Consider the following 20,289-nt stretch of genomic DNA (forward strand, 5'->3'; position numbering starts at 1 on the left):
ACTCTCCAGCAGCTGGCATTGGCTTAAGAGGCGAGCACTGCACCGTCTCTCCTGCAGTTCCAGTCTCTGGCGCTGCCTGCGGCGTTCCTTGGGCGTGGGTGAATCTGGGGGGGTGGAGGCTCTTGGCTGCGCTGCACCTGTAGAAGTCCCTGGCTGAGCTTCCTCTGTAGTATTGGAGCTAGAGGGTGCTGGTGCCTCAGCTGCTGGCTGTAAGCTCTGATCAGCCAGCAGCTGTTGCTCCTGATTGCTGGCTTCTGCTGAATCAGGGCTAGGGCTGGCTACACAGGGCTCCTCTTCTCCTGAGGAGTTTTGGCTGGCTACACGAGGCTCCTCACCTCCAGAGGAGACCTCACTCTCAGACTGGGCCATGACACCCACACTGCCCAATTCCTTTCAGCTTCAGAGAATTTTTTTGTCACATAAGCACAAGGGTGCATTTTCCTATCCTCCCCTTCCTGCAGGAGAACTCCTCCCATAACAATGTCATTCACATCCACCTGAATCACGAACGGGCGACTCTCATCAGGATGGCAGAATACAGGTTTGGAGGTGAAGCGAGCTTTTAACTCCTCAAAGACCATTTGGCATTCCTTAGACCAGGCCAGTTTAGTGCTCACTTTCACTTTCCCAGTGCCCTTTCCCTTGGTTTTTAGTAAATCTGTAAGCAGCAAGGCAACTTGAACAAATTTTTTAATGAAGGGTCAGTAGAAGTTAGCAAACCCTAGGAATGACTGCAGCTGCTGCTGAGTTTTAGGGGCTTCCCATCCGAGTATTGCCTCAACTTTGGTCGGATCCATTCCCAAGCCCCTCCCCAAAACTCAGTACCTCAGAAAATCCAGTTCCTCTTTATGAAATTCACACTTGGACATTTTCACATACAGTTTGTGTTGGTACGGGTTTTTTAGCACATCCAGCACCAATTTCATGTGGGACTCATAGTCCTCTGAATATCTCATCACATCATCAAGATAAACAATCACTCCCTTGCAAAGGTACTTGTGTAGAACATCATTAATTAAATTCATGAACACCCCAGGGGCCCCCTGCAACCCAAAGGCATGACTCGATATTCAAATTGCCCCAGGGGGTATTAAAAGCTGTCTTTCACTCATCCCCTTTATTTTTACTCGGAAATATGCGTCTCGGTGGTCGAACTTTGTGAATATCTTTCCCTGAGCCGCTACCCCCAACAAGTCTCTGATCAACAGGATGGGGTAAGCGTTTGACATCGACACTGCATTGATTCTCCTATAGTCCATGCATAACCACAGACCTGCATCCTTTTTCTTCCTGAACAACATTGGGGCAGCATGGGGGGAGCTAGCTGGCCGGATGAAACCTCGCGCCAGGTTTTTATCAATGAACTTACATAACTCTGCTCTTTCTCCCAGGCTCATTGAGTAAATTTTCCCTTTTGGCAACTTAGTTACTGGAATTAACTCAATCGCACAATCTGTAGCACTGTGAGCGGGTAGTTCATCAGCCTCCACCTCTTCAAACACCTAACTTAAGTCCTGGTACTCTGGAGGTATGCTTTCCCTCTCTTCCATAGATCAACACACAGTCTCTGGAAGGGGGGAGGGTCTTGGCCCCACTTGACATCCCATACATGTTTTTGGCAAGCTTTAGAAGGGAAACACTGCTCCCTGGCCTTCCTCCTCATGTAGGGGTCATGGTCCCATAGCCATCTTACTCCCAACACCAGAGTGAACTTGGTGGCTGGGCTGACCACAAAAGTCCTTTCCTCCCAATGCCCCCTCCATTCCCTCTAGGGTGGCCTCGGTTTCATAACTAGGGAGGGTACCTTTCATGACCGTCCTGTCTTTCTGTTCAAACACCAGAGGATCAGGTGTTTTGCCACCTCCAGCCCCAACCCCATCACTACTGCAGGGGCAATCAAATCTCTGCTATGCCCTGAGTCAATCAAGGCCCTTACCTGGATGTTCATCCCTCTCCGGGTGGTTAACAGAGTCACATACCATTTAGCTGCTAAGCCTGCCATCTGAGACCCTATGTAGCTTACTTGGCTCAGTTCATCAGGGAAAGTGTAACCCCATTCTCTTAGAAACTCCTCTACTTGCACTAGGAAATAGCCCAGTTCCTCGGGGACTCCATCAAAGCAGGCTTCCAGTTTACACCAAGCCAGGGGTGGCAGATCCAAGTCCCATGGGACCCTCGCTCCTCTAGCGCATGGTCTTGGGGCCCCTGGCAGTGCTAGTGCTGCTGGGCCCACTGGGAGGCCAGGTGCAGCTGGACCGGGGGTCCCTTGTGGTAACCCATCTGGGCCCCCCACTTACTCAGGAGGCCCCACCAGTGCCCCCTCTCCACCTACACGAGCCACCTACGCGAGTTCTTGCATTCCATCCATAATTTCCAGCACCATCTGCCTGACCTCCTCCATTTCTTCACGCATCTGCTGTAGGTTGGACACATCACTCACGTCTCTGGGCTCCTTGTCCCCGTCATCATCACCCACGCCCTGGTCCTCCATCATGGCAAGATCTCCTTCTTTGACATCCTTGGTTTGAGTCTCTGGAAGAGCCGTCAATCCAAACAGCTGCTCCTCATCCTCCATGTCCCCTCCTGGATTCACTGGAGCTCTCATTCCTCCTCCCAAGCTTGACTGGAACAGGTGCACCCTGCACTGTTCCTTCTGGTCCTTCATCCGTCCATATGAGGGATGTGGTATCCATTCTTGGGGTGTTGTACCCAGCCAGTATAGGAACCTGGCTCCTGACTTGGGAGTCACCCTGGCCCCACGTGCTGTGCCTGTTCCAAGCTTCGGCATTCCCACAAGATCTTTAGAAAGGTCTTCGGGGTTCAGAGGAGATCCGTTTTCCTCTCCTTCTGCCATGCTGCAAGTAGGGAATCTTGTTGGCTTCCCCAGGTTCCAAGGGAATGAAGAGGATTCCAGGCAATTTGTCAGACCTGGCTAGGGGATTCTCTCAGACTCTCCACTTCATCAAACACAGTTGTATGAGTTAAAGGTCTTTATTAGAGATTGCTCCCTAGAAGTACACTGTACATAGTAATTGCATGGATTGCCAAAGCAAAGTCTTCTCAGAAAGGTTATACCTCCAGTCTCCTCCCCCCCCCCCCAGTTCAAACAACAGTCAGTTGCAGTTGGCAGAGAGCTGGAAAGTGCAAAAGTCCTGGAAGAGATGCAGAGATGAGTTTCTCAAGGTCAGTCGGTTCCCAGCCCCAGCTGCACTGATAACACCTCTCGGCCCAAAGAAAGAGTAGCAAAGACAGAGTGAAGAAAGAAAACAACTACACTACTACCCACCCCCCTCTAGAAGATAGACATTCACAGGTATGTCAGGCAGGCTGGCTTGCCTCTCTGACAACAATGACAAACATCAAACTGATAAGCTAGTTTCTGTTAAATGCAGATGGTTATAACTCACACATATATATTATATGCTCCTGATAGCTGTATCATAGTATTCATTATAATTTTTGCTTACTAAGTTATAATGTCTTAAAAGAGCTGTTTACAGTTATTCTTTAACTGGACAACCCACATAAGGAAAGAATGAAACTAATCAGGAATAACCTAATGCGAAGATAGAGTGATGAGTAATGGAAGACAAACTTGAATGAATAACTTGTTTACTTTAACAGTCTTCCCTTAATCTGAAGTTTACATTTTCTAGGGCATCCCAGATTGGTTGGGATGCCAGTGCGTCCTCTCTGGTCGCCTGTGGTAGCTGAGAGTACACCAGTAGTTTCAGTAAATAACAGCGCTTGTATTGGGGTTTTACAGTAGACAAACTGATGCAGAAAGTTTTTCCTGAAAATTTGAAAACTGTTTACTTAAGCTATTTAACAAATGTTCTTCTATATAGCTGTATTCATAAAGAGAAGAAATGTAACTCTAAATGTTATATTGATTAATTAAAGGTGGCTGATTAGTACCAAACACTAGGATATTCTTTGTAAAAATGGTTTATTGTTTTTAGAACTGGAGAGCTAATCAGGCCTGTGCATTAACTTTACATCCTGTTGGATACGCTGAATTTTTTCTGATAAAGTGCTGAACTAGATTCATGAATAACTAGTGGTTGTGTAACCAACCCACTTACCTTTCCTTAGTATATCAATGAGGAAGGTACATGCTACTCCAAAGTGTCATGAAGATTTTGCTTTTCTGCAACACTGAACAGGTCAGCATGAGGGGACCCTTCCACTCAAAGTTTCCTTTGCAAGTTCCCTTTGTTGCAGCCTGATGACATCAGTTTACTAGTAGAAAGGATGCTGAAAAGCAGAAGGAGACCATTAATGTTATACATATATAAAGAAGAAAATGTTTTGTCAATTCAGTTTGTTATACTATATTTAGAGCACCAAGCATAACTTTGCCTAGTTACAGAGAATATCCTAATGTAAGTGCATTTGTGCATATCATAAAGTGCTCAGTGGTTCAAAATAATTCCTATATCCATCATCAAATTTTCACATTCTCAACAATATCTTTCAATAATAATTTATAATAAATAACATTCATAAATATCGCTATACAAAAAAGAAATGAGGGCCGCAATAATTATACAAGACCCCAGCAATGAAATCCTAATAGTAATCCCACAATAAAAATGTCCTTATAACTCACTTGCAATAGTGCTGGGGAAAGAAGCTCCGGGAAAGATGTTCAACAGGGAGGTGATTATCCTTTTATCATTTAATGCTATGTCTTTTCTTCTTTTTTCAGGTAGACTTGTGGACAATAAGAATGGCACTAGGAGGGTCTAAGCCCTCCTAGTGCTAACTGGGGCCAGCTATTACAACACAGATTTTGTCCGAAGACTTCCTCAGGGGCAAGGGTTCAGTCCACCTTGATACTATCTACAATAATAAATACTACAATGATAAAAGCTTATAAAATAAATATAGTGTGCATTAATTCTATACAATAAAACACACTAAACTTACCACCATATATCAAAATTTCTCTTTCATCCCAAGAAGCAACGTAACGAAATCTTTGGCTGTGCACACCCTTGTCAATACAATATGCCCATTTATCTCACTAGCAATTGCACACATCAGATTACTTAATCACCTTTTTTGGTTGAAAATTTCATACATTATCAATGTACATCTGCCAGTCAATACACTAGATATTATCAATGAACTATCAAAGAATCTTTACAAAACACATCAAGGTCAATTCATTATTCAAACCTCATGGCTTCAAGCTGCTTAAGAAATTAATTCATTCAGCTTCTCTGTGTAATAAGTCCTTCTGCACCACCTGCATCGAACCCCTCCTTGCTACATACAGTACGGTAAACATAAATTCATCCTCTCTTTGGTGTCTGCTGGCAAAATGTTCTCCAAGTGGGGCTGCCAGGACACTGTTCCATATTCTGGACATATGTTCCAGAATTTTGTTCACTGATTTTGTAATACTACCTGGTCCTCATTCTGAGTCAGTGAGCAGACATGGCAATGACCACATCTGTGATGACCTTGAGGCTGGTTGTGACATCCAAGTTTACCTTCATATCGGAGTGTATATCAAGTCCTTTATACTCTTTTATACTTCATATCAGAGTGTACTATCATGTCCTTTATACTCCTAGTTTTTCTGAGACCTAGGCCATTGTCACATGGGCATCTCTTCCGTTAAATTTACAGCATATAGCGTCCTACCTGTTATCAGCACAGTAACATTTCTTTGGGTCACCTAACGGCTCTTCGTGCCACCAGCTGTCCATACCCGAAGCACTCTGTTCTGTTCTCTCTAACCGCGCAGAAGCAGCTCCTCCCCCCCCTTTTTTTATTATTCTGGCGTTTAATTCCGCTATAACGGAATAAAAGCATATAAACATTCCGTTAGAGCAAAACATTAAGACCCTTTTGTTTTTCCAACTTTGAAATTATATAAATAGCCCTTTGCCCGCAGAAAACTCCCTGTCTGGCATGATCCCCATCGCTGAAGACTCTGCCATGGCGATTGAGTCATTTTTACTTCAGCAGAAAGTTTGCATTGTGTTATGTCGTTATGGCGTTATAAGGACATAATAAAATAAAAAAGGGGAGTCGCAGGAAGAAATGGATTCTGGGATTGAAGGGAGGGCATAGGACATTGCGAGGTGAAATACGTCGATGTGAGGCATTCACACTGAGACACAAAATAGCGCGACTATCAAGCACAAAGCAGAAGAGAGAAAATCGCTACAGTGTTGGAATAAGGTGGGTGTTTGCCGGGAAATAGTGCCATTTGAGCGCTAAATAAAAGCCCATGTGATGACGGCTCTAGGGTATGTTGATTTTCACCACCTTTGATCTCTATGAGCAGTGACCAATTATGATATACAATCTTCTTAATGAAATTAGACAAAGCAGTGAAATCCAAAGCCCATCTGACTCTATCCACTCGTTCCTTTACCTTGGGCTCAAATAACTCCTGCCTGGCTACTAACGTTGCCCTCTGTTGTGCAGATCTCAGAATATTGAGTGGGTAACCCCCCTCTCTAAATGCTCCCTCCCTCTCAAAATCCTCTGGTCTAGTAGAATTCCTTTTCAACCTCAGGAATTGTCCGTATGGTATATTCTGCTGCAAGTGCCAAGGATGAAAAGACCCATAATTGAGGAAAGAATTTCTGTCTGTGCTCTTCCTATATGGATGAATCTGTAATATGTACTCCTTACTTCTAAAGACAACTATATTCAGAAAGTTGATCTTATCTGGGTCAGACTGCCAGGTGAATTGAATATTCATTTCTTTTTTGTATAGTGATATTTATGCATGTTATCTATTGTAACTTATTTATGAATGTTATTTATTGTAAATTATTATTGAATTATATTTATTGTTGAGCATATGAAAATTTGATGATGGATAGAGGAATGTATTTTGAACTACTGAGCACTTTAGGATATGCACAAATGCACTTAGATTGCATTTCTAATGCAATCTAAGTCACTTTATTAGATTGCAATCTAATGTCACTTTATTAGATTGCTTATAAAGTGGATTTGATTGTCAGTAGTAAGATAATCATTATTATTATTCTCCTGGTTGTGGATGATCCATATGGGATATATGATGACTGATGGTGGCACAGACATGAAGAAAGTGGTGGCACGAGTGGATCTCAACCATATTTACCTAGTAGCCCACAAACTTCACCTCTTGGTGAAGGATGAGCTTGGTCTGGGTTTCTCTGAGAAACCTGCAGAGGACCCTGCAACTTGTGAAATCCAGTGTCTCCACCAGAAATGCCAGTGATTCATGAGTCACTTCTTGTGCAGCATGAAAGCAACTGACCAACTGTGCCAGAAGCAAACCAGGACAAGTGTGCCAAAGCATTGCCTGATCATTGATGTTGTCAGTTGCTGGAACTCCACTGCACCATACTTGAGCATTTGGTGGAGCAGCAGGCCACCCTCACAAAATGGCTCTTGGAGAGTGACAATTGGAGGGGGAAGGATTACCCAGAGGATTGGCTCACCATCTCCCAGATCGTGGAGGTCCTGAGGCACTTCAAGGACTGTCATGGTCTTGTCTGACATGGAGACCCTGGGACCGGTCATTCCTCTGGTGTATATGCTTCAGAGTGCTATGGCCTCATTCTTGAACCCAGATGCAGGACATGCAGACCTGGTTGAAGGAGTGCGAGCACTCATTAGAAAGCTGCAAAAGGGCACTATGTTCTGGCTGAAGCCTATCACCAAGAAAGAGTTGTACATGTTGCCAACCATTTGTAACCTGGGCCGATTCCAGATGGGCACAAATAAAGCGAGTGCTTTCGCTTTTCCAGCGACCTCACTCGTAAAAACCCGTAATGTCCCGTCCCTGCTTACCTCCAGTTCATGGCACTGTGTTGCGCTCCAGAAGCGGACAGTGTGAACACCGTATTGCGGGTTTGCACACTTCTGGACGCTTCGTCGCCATGGAGAGGCCCTCCCCTTTCCCTCCTTTCTTTGCCGGCCGGCTGGCAACAATATTTCCTTAATTTTTTTTAAAAAATCGGGCGCCATTTGCGCAGTTGCACGTTTGCGCACATCAAACTGCACAAATGTGCACAAATGCACAAATGCACAAATGCACAAAAGTTGACGCTGTGTATTCGCATACCTGCACATTTGCGCATTTGCGCATTTGCGCAAAACACGCACATTTTTTTTTAAAAAAAACTGAAATGCGAACCAATGAAGGCCCCCGACGTCAACTGTGACGGGGAGGAAACAACCAATCCTGGGTACCTCAGTTGGCCGTGCGAACATCCGGAAGCGGGATGGCACGGCACGCTGCGAGACAAAGCGGATGGAGACGAAAGTGAACGTGTGGCCGGTAAGCGATTATTTCCGCAGAAAAACCGCAATTTCTGGCCATCTGGAATTGGCCCTGCACATCAAGCACACCTCCACCAAGTGGGCCAAGCACTTCAACAGCAAGAGAGATGCCCTCTCTTTGTGGGTGTGATGTAAGCAGGCCAACAGGGGCCTCCTGCCAGTAGAGGGGACGGGGAGGTGACCAGCTCTGCTGGTACCCCTCCTGCCTCTTCTCCATGGAGATTGAAATACTTTGGCATGCCCTCAGCCCCTCTGGGAATATGAGGCATATGAACCAGGACTCAGCAGAAGCAACAGTCAGGACTACCTTGCAGAACCCTACAAGTTACTTTCCACTGACCCACTGAGCTGCTGGGCCAAGAAGGTGACCTCTCTTTTGAGGCTCAGAAGTTCCTCTCATGCCCTCTGACAAGTGTGGAGAGAACATGCATCTTTTCCCCTTGAGGGTGACATTGTCAGCTCACATAGCACTTGCCTGCTCCTCTGGAGAGTGGAGCTGTTAGTCTTCCTGAAGGTCAACATGCTGCTCTTCAATTTCCAAATGTTGGACTTCCAGAGTGAATGATGTGAGCCCACCGTGTGGCCTGCATCCTCTGGGAGTCTGTGAGGTGGGTAAAAATGCTCTTCTCAAGACAGTTTACTTTTTATTCTGCAAGGCATCTTACATTATCAAGAATTGATATGATCTGGGCCTCAAAGGACTTAGCGTTATGGACTAAGGAGGTAGAAATAATGCCGATGGTAGGCTCAGATCACAATCCAATTATGTGGAAATTTGGAAAAAGGAGGAAAAGGAAAGCCTGGAGAATAAATGAGGACTTGTTACAGGAAAGTGAGAATATGGAAATATTGAGAAGAGAGACAAAGTTTTTTATACAATACAACGTGAATAAAGAAGTACCAACCAATAAAGTTTGGGATGCTTACAAGGCGGTTGTAAGGGGCATACTAATGGACTTAAATGGCAGAGCAAGGAAAAAGAAAGAGGAGAAAAGACAAGAGATTGAGGAGAAAATAAAGGCCAAAGAAGCACAGTTAAAAAAGAGACCAGGGAAAAAGAAAATATATCAGGAAATCAAAATTCTTCAAGAACAGTTAACAGCAATGAGTAATAAAGAATTGGAGTGGAACCTTAAAAGACTGAATCAAAAGGCTTTTGAGGGTGCTAATAAACCTGGGAAATATTTGGCATGGCAATTGAAGAAGAAAAGGGAAAAGAAAATAATAAATAAAATCTGTGAAGAAAACAAAACGTATCTGGAACAGACTACCATTAGTAGAGCCTTTTATAAATTTTATGCTAAGCTGTATAATAAAAAAGAAGTAACCAAAGAATCAATAGCATCATATTTGGAGAAAACTAAACTTCCAGAGATCTCGGAAGCTTGGAGAAATAAGTTGAATAGTGAAGTAACCGATGAGGAAATAAGTAAGGCAATACAATCTGCAAATCTAGGAAAGGCGCCAGGGCCAGATGGACTTACGGCTAAATTTTATAAGACAATGGCCAATGAACTGGCACCATTCCTAAAAGAGGTGATGAATGGAGTTTTTAGGGATCAAAGAATTCCAGACACTTGGAGTGAAGCGAATATATCATTGATCCCTAAAGAGGGCCAAGATTTGACTAACGTGAAAAATTACAGACCTATATCACTACTTAACAATGATTATAAAATTTTTGCGAAGATATTGGCGGAGAGACTGAAGGGGTGGCTCTCGGAAGTCATAGAGGAAGAACAAGCAGGCTTTTTGCCAGACAGACAAATAAGAGACAATTTAAGGACAGTGATCAATGCTATTGAATACTATGATAAGCGTTGTGATAAAGAGGTTGGTTTCTTCTTTGTAGACGCTGAAAAAGCGTTTGACAATTTAAACTGGGACTTTTTGTTTGCCACTATGGAAAAGCTACAATTGGGAGAAAGATTCATCAGAGCAATTAAAGAAATCTATAGAGACCAGACTGCAGCAATTGTAGTGAATGATGAATTGACCAAGAAATTGACGATTAGTAAAGGAACAAGACAAGGTTGCCCGTTATCTCCATTGTTGTTCATTTTAGTATTGGAGATTCTGATGATACAAATACGACAAGATGAGGAAATACGAGGAATGAAAATAAAGGACTATTCATACAAGGTTAGAGCATTTGCTGATGACATAATGTTAATTGTAGAAGATGCCAAAAGTGATAGATAAGATCAAGGAGTTTGGTGACTTGGCAGGTTTCTTCATTAACAAAAAGAAGTCAAAGATATTATGCAAAAACATGACTAAGCAGAAACAACAATTGTTAATGGAAACAACGGACTGTGAAGTAACTAGTAAGGTGAAATATTTGGGAGTTGAGCTGACTGCAAAAAATATAGATTTGTTCAAGAATAATTATGAAAAATTATGGACTCAGATAGAGAGAGACTTGATCAAATGGAATAGACTGAATCTGTCATGGTTGGGCAGGATTGCAGCAGTTAAGATGAATGTGTTACCAAGAGTAATGTTTTTGCTACAGACAATACCAATCATCAGAGACTCTAAACAATTTGAAAAATGGCAGAGGAAAATATCAGATTTTGTTTGGGCAGGCAAGAAGCCTCGAGTGAAAGTAAAAGTTCTACAAGATGCAAAGGAAAGAGGCGGAATGCAACTGCCCAACTTGAGACTTTATCATGATGCAATCTGCCTAGTTTGGTTAAAAGAGTGGATGACGTTAAAGAATAAGAAACTATTAGCCCTAGAGGGATATAAAAAATTTTTTGGATGGCACGCATACCTATGGCACGACAAAGTAAAGGTCAACTCGATGTTCCTACATCATTTTGTAAGGAGAAGTTTATATACAATCTGGAAGAAGTACAGAATTTACTTACAAGAAGGAACCCCCTTGTGGGTGGTTCCATACGAGGTGATAGATCCGAGAGCTGTTGATAATGAACAACAATGTTTAACATACAAAGAAATAACTAAAATTGAAGTATCTAAACTTAGAATAAAGACGCAAGAGGAACTATCACCTAACTACGATTGGTTCCAGTACAGACAGATTAGAGATTTATACAATTCGGACTCTGTAAAAGGGGGCATACGAACAGAGAACTCGGAACTAGAGCAGACCCTTCTTAAAGAAGACAAGAAAAGAATATCCAAGGTATACCAAGTACTGTTGAAATGGTATACTGAGGATGAGATAGTTAAAACACAGATGGTGAAATGGGCTATAAATTTCAATAAAGAAATAACAATGGAGGCATGGGAATACTTGTGGAAAACTACAATGAAGACAACGACATGTATCAATATTAAAGAGAACATTTTCAAAATGATCTATCGTTGGTACATGACACCAAAGAAGATTGCGCTAGGGAACTTGAATACTTCTAATAAATGCTGGAAATGTAAGAAACATGAGGGCTCCCTCTATCATATGTGGTGGTCGTGTGAGGTAGCTAGGCAGTTCTGGGGGGAAATAATAAGAGAAATGAGTGAAATTTTACAGTTTCAAATAAATAAGAACCCAGAACTCCTGCTGCTAAACTTGGGAATGGAGGGAATTCCAGCCCATCATAGGACGTTGATTTTTTATATGACTGCAGCAGCTAGACTTTTGTATGCGCAGAAATGGAAAGTACAAGAAGTGCCAACTATTGAAGATTGGATCTACAAATTGCTGTATATGGCTGAAATGGATAAGATGACAAGAAAACTGAGAGATCTGGACTCAGGGCAGTTTAACACAGACTGGGAGAAGCTGAAACAATATCTGGAGAAGAAATGGGAGGTGGGAGGAAAACTGTGGCAGTTTGAGAACTACTGAAGTATAATAAAAGTATAAAAGAGAGGGGTGACTTTACCGGGGGAGGAAGAGAAATGTGAATTTATAAGCAGTTAGATTAATTGATTGAGATATATATAGATATGTATAGGTTAACTGATAGAGAATAATTAATGATAAGGTTTAAACATGAGGATTGACTAACTAACAATATTTTCTTTCTTTGACAAGATTTATATGCACCAAACTGAATGTATAGAAGAGTTAAATTGATTGAGTATCTGAGGAGTTATATAGAATTACCATAAAAAGATGAAATGAGTAATACATAGAGAACAAATCAAATTGTTTGATTTAAATGTGGGAAATTTTTATGGTTTATGATATATAGGTTTATATAGAAATATTCAAAACTGGAAAATGGGATAAATTGTTTATCTAAAGACGTATAGTTTGGGTGTATAATAAGTAAGGGAGTTAAAGATGTACTGCTTAATATAATGGAGAATGTATATCTGTTTTAGATAGAGGAATTTAATAGAAGTAAGGGAAAAGGGACAGAGGGTGGGAAAGCTGTTGGAAGTCAACAAAAGGGGGGGAAAGGGAGGGGGTTAGAAACGGAAAATTAGGGGAAAATTGATTGTAATGCAAAAATAATAATGTTCTAACCCAATAAAAAACTTTTCAAAAAAAAAAAAAGACTTAAAAGGTAGAAAACCATCAGGAGAAGGACAATTGATTCATTTGGCACAACAAATGCACGCTGCAATTTGGACCCCACCTCTCCCCGTACACCCTGCAAAACTACCAGCCCATGTTAGCATAAATTTCTGCAGATAATTGAGAAAAGAGTCCCCAGAAATGTTGGTCTCTCACCATTGGGATGGGCAGAGTCAGAGAGAGATTTTAGGTAAAGCAGAAACTGATACACAACAAGTGTCAGAGAGGAAACCCACAGAAACACTCAAATGAAGCTAATATTAACTTAACTTTCCTCATTGCAGGGGTGGGAGGGACGACTGATGTAATGTGTGGGTCTAATATGTTGTTCTTCTAATGTTAACAATGTTTCTCATTGCTGGGGTGATAGAGGGCTGATGATAAAGCCTGCTGCAGAGAGAGAATTACTTGGGTTTCCCAAGTACTTCACAATCAGTTTTAGCCTGAGGCCAGTGGATAAGAATGGGATCCATCTTATGCAACTGTGTTCAGTGCTTGCCATTGTCTTGTACTTGTGGCTGGGTACTGCTTGGTTCTGTTCTGTGATGTCCCCCCACTGGCTGAACCCAGTGCCTAGCTGGTGCTGCAAATGACATTGGTTCTGTTGGGCTAAGTTGTAAGAGTGTCCCTTGCTTCAATTTGGTTTGGGTGAAATGGATGTTTCTCTGATGTGAAGTGAGAGCCAAACTACAAGTGACGTCTTACACAGGTTGTACACTAGTTGGCTTCCCTCAAGTTTTGATGGGAAATGTAGGCACCCTGGTTTTACAGCTTGGCTCTCCATTACAGCTGCAAGACCAGGATGCCTACATTTCCCATCAAAACTTGAGGGAAGCCGACTAGTGTCCAACCTGTGTAAGACGTCACTTGTAGTTTGGCTCTCAGTCCCTTTGCTTCACTTTGGTGGTGGTGGTGGGGACTTCCATTCCCTTGCTTCAGTTTGCTTCTAGTTGCAAGACTGTCCCTTGTTTCATTTTGGTTTCTGTGACTCAATGGTGTGATGTTAGTCATCATAGGGAACAATGGAGAGTGGCTGGTCAGCCTGGCCAGGAGGTGCTGAGGTTTTTTAGGGGACATCAATTTGGTTCTGTTGGACTATCTGGTATGAAACTTGTATTTGGGAGTGTGCCTCTGGCCATAGTAGCCTTGGTCCATGTGTTTCTGCAGTGGGAGCCAGCTTGGAGCTTTTTCCCATAATAGGAACAAATAGAGTGGCTGGGGGCACCTTGTTCAGGAGCCCACAAAACCCAGGGTCCAATCTCCCTGAAACTTGGGTGGTCTTTAGAGGACAATGAGGAATAGCTCCCCTGCACATTTGGTGCTTGCAAAATACCACTCTCAGCCCCCTATGGGAGCTATCCTATAGTTTCCCCCCAGGGAATAATGGAGATTGGAGATGGCTGTGGGCAACTTCTTTGGGAGACCATAAAATGGCCCCCAGGGGTCCAATATTTGTGAAACTTGAGGAGTTGTTAGAGAGCAGTTAGGAGAAGGTCCTTCACAAATTTTGTGAAATTTGATCAAAAATGCCCCCCCCCCCCGGCTACCAGATATACCCAAATTGAGTTTTCCATAGGAAACAATGGCTGAATTTTACCAAATTTGCTTTGTATTATCAAACCAATCTGGAGAATGAATTCGTTATTCAGGAAATACTGATTTTTGTTCCAGTTCAGTATTACCAAACCCAAATTTACCATCCCCCCCACCGTGCACACCTCTAATACAGATAGCAGCATTGGCAAAGCTCCACTGGACCTCTGAACTCCCCTAAAGTGTACCATCCCCCCCCTTTGTGGGTCCTGCACAAAACTGTTCATTGCTCATTCCATGAAGCTAAATAACTCAGAATCTGCACAAATGGCTTTTTTGCCCAACCTTGACCCCCATTTTTGGTTAGGATCTCACCACTTGAAGCAGACTGAAACCCTGACATGGGGGACCTCTCTCCCTCAAGAACAGGATTTCGGGGAGGGAACATTTCAAGATGTCACAAGAGAGGGGGAGAGAGGAAATTGCACTCTGGACTTAATCCTTTATTTCCTTTTTCCTGCCCTTCTATCCATTCAATTGAGTTCAGTTAAGGATTTCTCTTTCTCATTTCCCCTCCAAACTAGACATGGGCATGAACAGAAAAACAAACATGGTGTCCATTGTTTGTTGCCATCCACGAACAATGAACAACAAACACTGACGAACATGATCCTGTAACGAACATGTTCATTGTTCATCGGGGCCAGCAGGCTCTCCTCCAGCCATCAAGATCCCTACCACACCACTCCCAGAAACCCTACCTGAGCAGGCAGCAGGAAAGGTACCAATAATAAATAATAGCTTGGCCCAGAGCCTGGCATCAGCCCTGGAACTTGAAGAGGTAGATCCCTATCCCACCATACACAAAGAAAATTCAAGCTCCAATGCACTCTCCCTGTCTCTCTCTCAAAATGTCAACAGCAACTGTCTCTCCCTCACTGTCTGCAAAATCAGAGCTGGGAGCCCCCCTCCCCCCTGCTCTTTGCTTCATTGTAACAAATTTGGAGCTCCACACTTGAAAGGAAGATCTGCCTATCAAGCTAAAATGGGCTTAGATTGGGGTTTCCAGGGCAACAGCAGTAGTTCAGTCAGAGTTCAGGCAGTCCCTGCCTCTGGTTGCCAAGGGAATTGATTGCAGGTGCCAGATTGTCTGGCTTGATGAACAGCAATGAACGAGGCTTGTGACGACCACCTGTTCATTTAGAATGGGGCCTCACGAACAGCTTGTTCGTGAACAGCTGATTGAGCTGTTTGTGGCTTTTTTTAGTTCATATTGCAGTTTGTGCCCATCTCTACTCCAAACTATCAGCATAACCATATATTTACATAGTCACAAGATCTTCGACAAATGTCATAAGGTGCACAGAGAGGGATGCCTATACATGTAACTACAACTTTGGGTGCCAGTTGGTCAATAGCATCATATTTGACCCTTAGCAAGTTCTAGTAAGTTACAGGGGAAACACAGATGTTGCAAGTATTAAATTCCTTACGATTTCAATTTACTGCAATCTTAGAAGTACATTGAATAGTCTGTTTTCAGAAAAAGTGTAAGATTGCTGCATTTACTTGTGTATGAGCAGTAGTAAGATAATCAAATTGTTCACTGAGTATTTTTTTGCATATGCTCACATGATCAAATAGTTGGAGCCAGCAACAGCATCAATAGCAGATAATTTAACTATCAATACTAGAAATAAAACAGAGATAAAAAGAAGAGGAAATTTCATCCCCTGTAATAGACAATCTTCTTTTATCTGATAGTTTCTGGAGAAAGCAGCTTATGAAGAACAATTTTGTTTCTCTGTATGCTTACTCCATGCATTATTTTATGCTAAAATATAATTCATTCTACTACAGATTCTGTTGAGCTTTCATCTTTCATGTGATGCTTTGGAGCTCAGATATTTGTCATAATACCCAGACAAGAGGATATTTGGTGGAGAGCAAATATTAATAGAGTCATAGTACTGCAATGCATATAGCACCCATGCTTTCATTGGAAAGTAAAGCTTATTAGATTTTTCAGATCCTTGAAAAAGTATACTTTTCTGTAGAATTGCATATTGCAAATATAATAATAATTCTAGTGAATGTAATTAGAAGGCAGAGAACTGTAACCAGGGAAAGCTGTGACTAAGTTCCTGTTCAGCTATAAAGCTCATTAACCTACCTGTCATAAGTACTTTAGACCACCCTGATATTATTGTAGGACAGAGGGTGCTGTAGACTACAAATGTGATGGTTAATATTACATCTTCCACCATTACTTCTATGTACTTGCCACAGGCCAATTAAAGGTAATCATTGCCAAGTTTCACAGAAAGAAACTGATTTTAATTGAGCCATGAGAAGCATTCTCTTGTTTGAACAAACAAACATGAAACAGTTTGGTCATCTGAGTTCAAGATAAAGGTGAAAACACTAAAGTGAGGCCATGGAAACGAGAGAGAGCGATTATGAAAGATGACTAGGTCATGATTTAAGGTCAAATTAGATGTTTGCTTTAAAAAAAAATATTTAGGTCCTAGATCCCCATAGCCACACAGCAGCTGAGGGGAATGGCTATTTAAAAATGAAAAAGAGCCTGTTTGGGCTCAGAATGCCTCCATAGGGGGAACAAGGACTCCTGCCTCCCCCAGCCAATTTCTGCACAGAGACAATACAAGGGTGGAGAATTTTTCCCCATTTTTGCTCCATGTGGAATATTCTGTGCATATTTATCAGTAAAAAGAAGGAAATCTCTCCTCCCTGTGCTTTTCAGTGCAGGAAATGTCCAGGGAAAGGCACAAGCCTTTCTCCTTCCAGGCTGGTGTTCCAAATCCAAATGGGCTCTGCTTTATTTTTTGGTTGACATTCCCTACAGTGTTGTTATGGAGGTGGAATTTATTTTTCCAACATTTTCTTTTTTTTGATATAGCAATTGGTTCCTCTTACTTTCTTTTCCTCTTTCAAAAGAGGGATTCTCTTGGATTTCTCATTAATTTCTCTCTGAAGGTTTTTTAAAACCATGTGATAGTGTAGTTACTGTTTAAACTACATTAATGGTGCTCTGTGCACCGTTTTGTAATTTCAACCCTTTCAGGGTTTAAAAAAATGTTTTTAATAGCAGATTCTATTTATTGGTTCCCTTCCCCACACCTAAAGGTTGAAGAAAGAAACTTTGTGTGTCTGTGTGTATAGCTGTGTTTATTTCTACTCTACCTAAATCCACAGCACCATGACTTCATTTCTGTAAGATCCATTCTGGTGTAGTGGTGGGACTATGATCAGGGAGACCCAGGGTCAAAATCCCACTCTGCCATGAGAAGTTTGCTGGGTGACCTTGGGCCACTTGCACACTCTCAGCCAGACTTACTGCACAGGGTTCTTGTCAGGATTATATGGAGAAGAGGTGAACAATGTACACTGCTTTGGATCCACATAGGAGACTGTATCTTTTCATCACTGTCATATTTTAGAACCAACCCAAGAATAATAAATAAATATGCTCACCATTCTTCAATGCTTCAAAGTCAATCCGTGTTTCCTAATTAAGGTAATACAGTCCAGAGGAATCACAGTTACAAGAAAAACACTGAGAGAAAGGTTGCTAAAAACAAAAAAAAATACAATACAATTAATTTCATTCTTTTCCAATATTGTATATATATTCTTGTAAAAAATAATCCAACATGCAATGCATACAATGCATACAATCTCTTAGTGGTTCTTTTGGTAGTCAACAGTCAAAGTCAATTGAGATAAATACAATTAGATGCAATTTATTCATTCAAGAGTTACCACTTAACAAGTGTAATGAAGTTGCCATTCCTTCTAGATGGAACCAGGACCAAACTCTTTAAAAAAGCGAAAATCTAGTTTGGCTCTTAGTCATGAGAGTGAGAGAAACAGTCAGCTTTCATGATGTCACACATGGAGATGTGATAGCATGAATAGGGGAAACAAAAGAGAGAAACAAATCAATGAAAAGGCACGGTTTATTGATGTTTGCTGGTATACCTCACCTCCAGCTTTTTGAGGGGTTGCATCAAATGGAATAAATATGTGGGACACACAAACACAAACATAAGCATGGACTTTTCACAAGTGTCTGCATCACCTCAGCATGCCCTGAGCAAGGCCCTTTTAAAGAGGAGAAAAACACTAAATTTCAACTTGTAGTCAAGGCTAAAATGGTATTTTTGTACTCCCTCTAATAATGAATGCGTCTTTGTCAGACCCAAATAAGAGCTGCCTGCAAACCATCTGCCCATAATGGAGCTCACCTTTTGATCTCAACACCCATTTGGGGCTCTTGAAAGGGATCTTTGCTTGGAGAGGTCATTTCATGAATTATTATAGCCACTCTTTGTTTTCCTTCTATCAGGGGAAGTCAATTTTCAACAAAATGTTTTCCTTTGATATCTATGTTCTATATTTAATATTCTCTTTATTAAACTACACTTCCTTCGACACTAGAGACACTTTATGATAAGTTGGGGATGTGGAAGGTGAGAACCCATCTAAAACTGTGAGAAAAAGACAATCATTTATTGGATTCTCTGGGGCTCAACAGCTTGTTATAAATTCATTTTCCATGTGAATGTGTTTTCAAAGAAGGTTAAGCCACATGCTATAATTGTTATTCACTTCAACTTCAAAAGAAGTTCATTCTTTGACTTCCCTTAATGTTATCATTCAGGGGAAAAAATCAATTATTCTTCCTTTATTAGTTCTTGTCTTTAAACAACTAAAATTTTCTTCAGTGTAAGAGATTCGAGCTATTGGCTTGATTAACAAAGCATATTTCACGTGCAGAGATTTAATAAGGACATCTTCATTTACTAGATATTTAAGGCCCAAAAGCCCACTATACTATTGGAGTATTTCAAAAGAAGTTATTCATATCAACACTTGAAGAAGATCTCAACATATTTTACCTTTGATGGGCATCCCAATTCTGGTTATGTAGCTCCACCATATTTGTTGGCTCTTGACAGCTCCTTATAAACATACCTTGAAGAATTCCTTTCTTCACATGACCACACTCATCTTAATAAGAGAGAGACTACTCTTAGGTTGTTCTATAATCAAGTACTAAGATCTATGGGGATGCAGGAGTGGGCAATTTGATCACACAATCAGTGAGAAATTACAAATGGTAATTCTGTTTTTATAAATACAAATAGGGAACCTGTGAAGACTTGCAGTGAGGGAGATCACTTCATTTCCCCATCTGTCCCTTTCCCATATTATTTCTTCTTTTGCTCCTCCTGGCAGCCTCCATATTATCATATTATCGTCCCATTCCCTGGTTTCTTGCCGCCCCCATTTCCTCTCCTTCCTACTCACCAACCAGCCTTTCTTTATTTGCCCTCCCCCATCTTCAGCTTTGTTATTTACTACATTTATATTCTAATGGGGACCCAAAGCAGCTTACATTATTCTTCACCACTTATCCTCACAATAACATTGTAAAGTAGGTTAGGCTTATCCAGATCATCAACAACAAAAAGAAGGGGAAGGCAGCAACTACAATACCAAAAGAATTATGAAAATATGATATATATGCTTATAGTAAAGACAATACAATTGAATAAACAACATATGTGAAAATAAATCAAAGATATGAGTCATATATACAAGCCATATATACAGAAATTCAATGAGTCATATATACAAAAATTCAAGGGTTAGAGACCAAAAGCCGAATATATCCAGACAAATTAATGGCAAAGCACAATACAGTCAGTACATGGAAGTAATTTACAAAGTACCAGGACCAATATCAATGTAAAGTCAAAGTAAGCTGGTTCAGACCACAAACATGTAGTATATACTCATAAAGGAAAAGAGTTGGTAATCAGTTCATGTGTACAAACAATGTCCATATGTGGGCAATACGCTGAGTAGCTAGACACCAAAAACTCCTATGAAAGGGCCAACGGGCTCAAGCTTTCATATTTCATATTCCC

At 41.4% G+C, this 20,289-nt stretch overlaps 1 protein-coding gene across 9 annotated transcripts in view; it reads right to left on the bottom strand.

Moving 5' to 3' along the window:
• Window positions 1-20,289, bottom strand: part of LOC129334764 (uncharacterized) — a 152,085-nt gene that overhangs the window by 56,144 nt on the left and 75,652 nt on the right. For 3 of the 9 annotated variants that reach the window (XM_054987061.1, XM_054987067.1, XM_054987069.1), the window contains exons 2-3: window positions 17,828-17,924; window positions 4,086-4,257 (exon numbers count right to left, since the gene is read on the bottom strand). The gene's annotated coding sequence lies outside the window, so the exon portion shown is untranslated. Of the gene's footprint in view, window positions 1-4,085; window positions 4,258-4,612; window positions 4,643-7,460; window positions 7,607-17,827; window positions 17,925-18,339; window positions 18,458-19,254; window positions 19,367-20,289 lie in introns of those variants that run through there. The other 6 variants (XM_054987062.1, XM_054987065.1, XM_054987068.1 and 3 more) reach the window with 5 other exon arrangements.

This window comes from Eublepharis macularius, chromosome 8 (assembly GCF_028583425.1).
Source record: "Eublepharis macularius isolate TG4126 chromosome 8, MPM_Emac_v1.0, whole genome shotgun sequence".
NCBI classification, from domain to species: domain Eukaryota; kingdom Metazoa; phylum Chordata; class Lepidosauria; order Squamata; family Eublepharidae; genus Eublepharis; species Eublepharis macularius.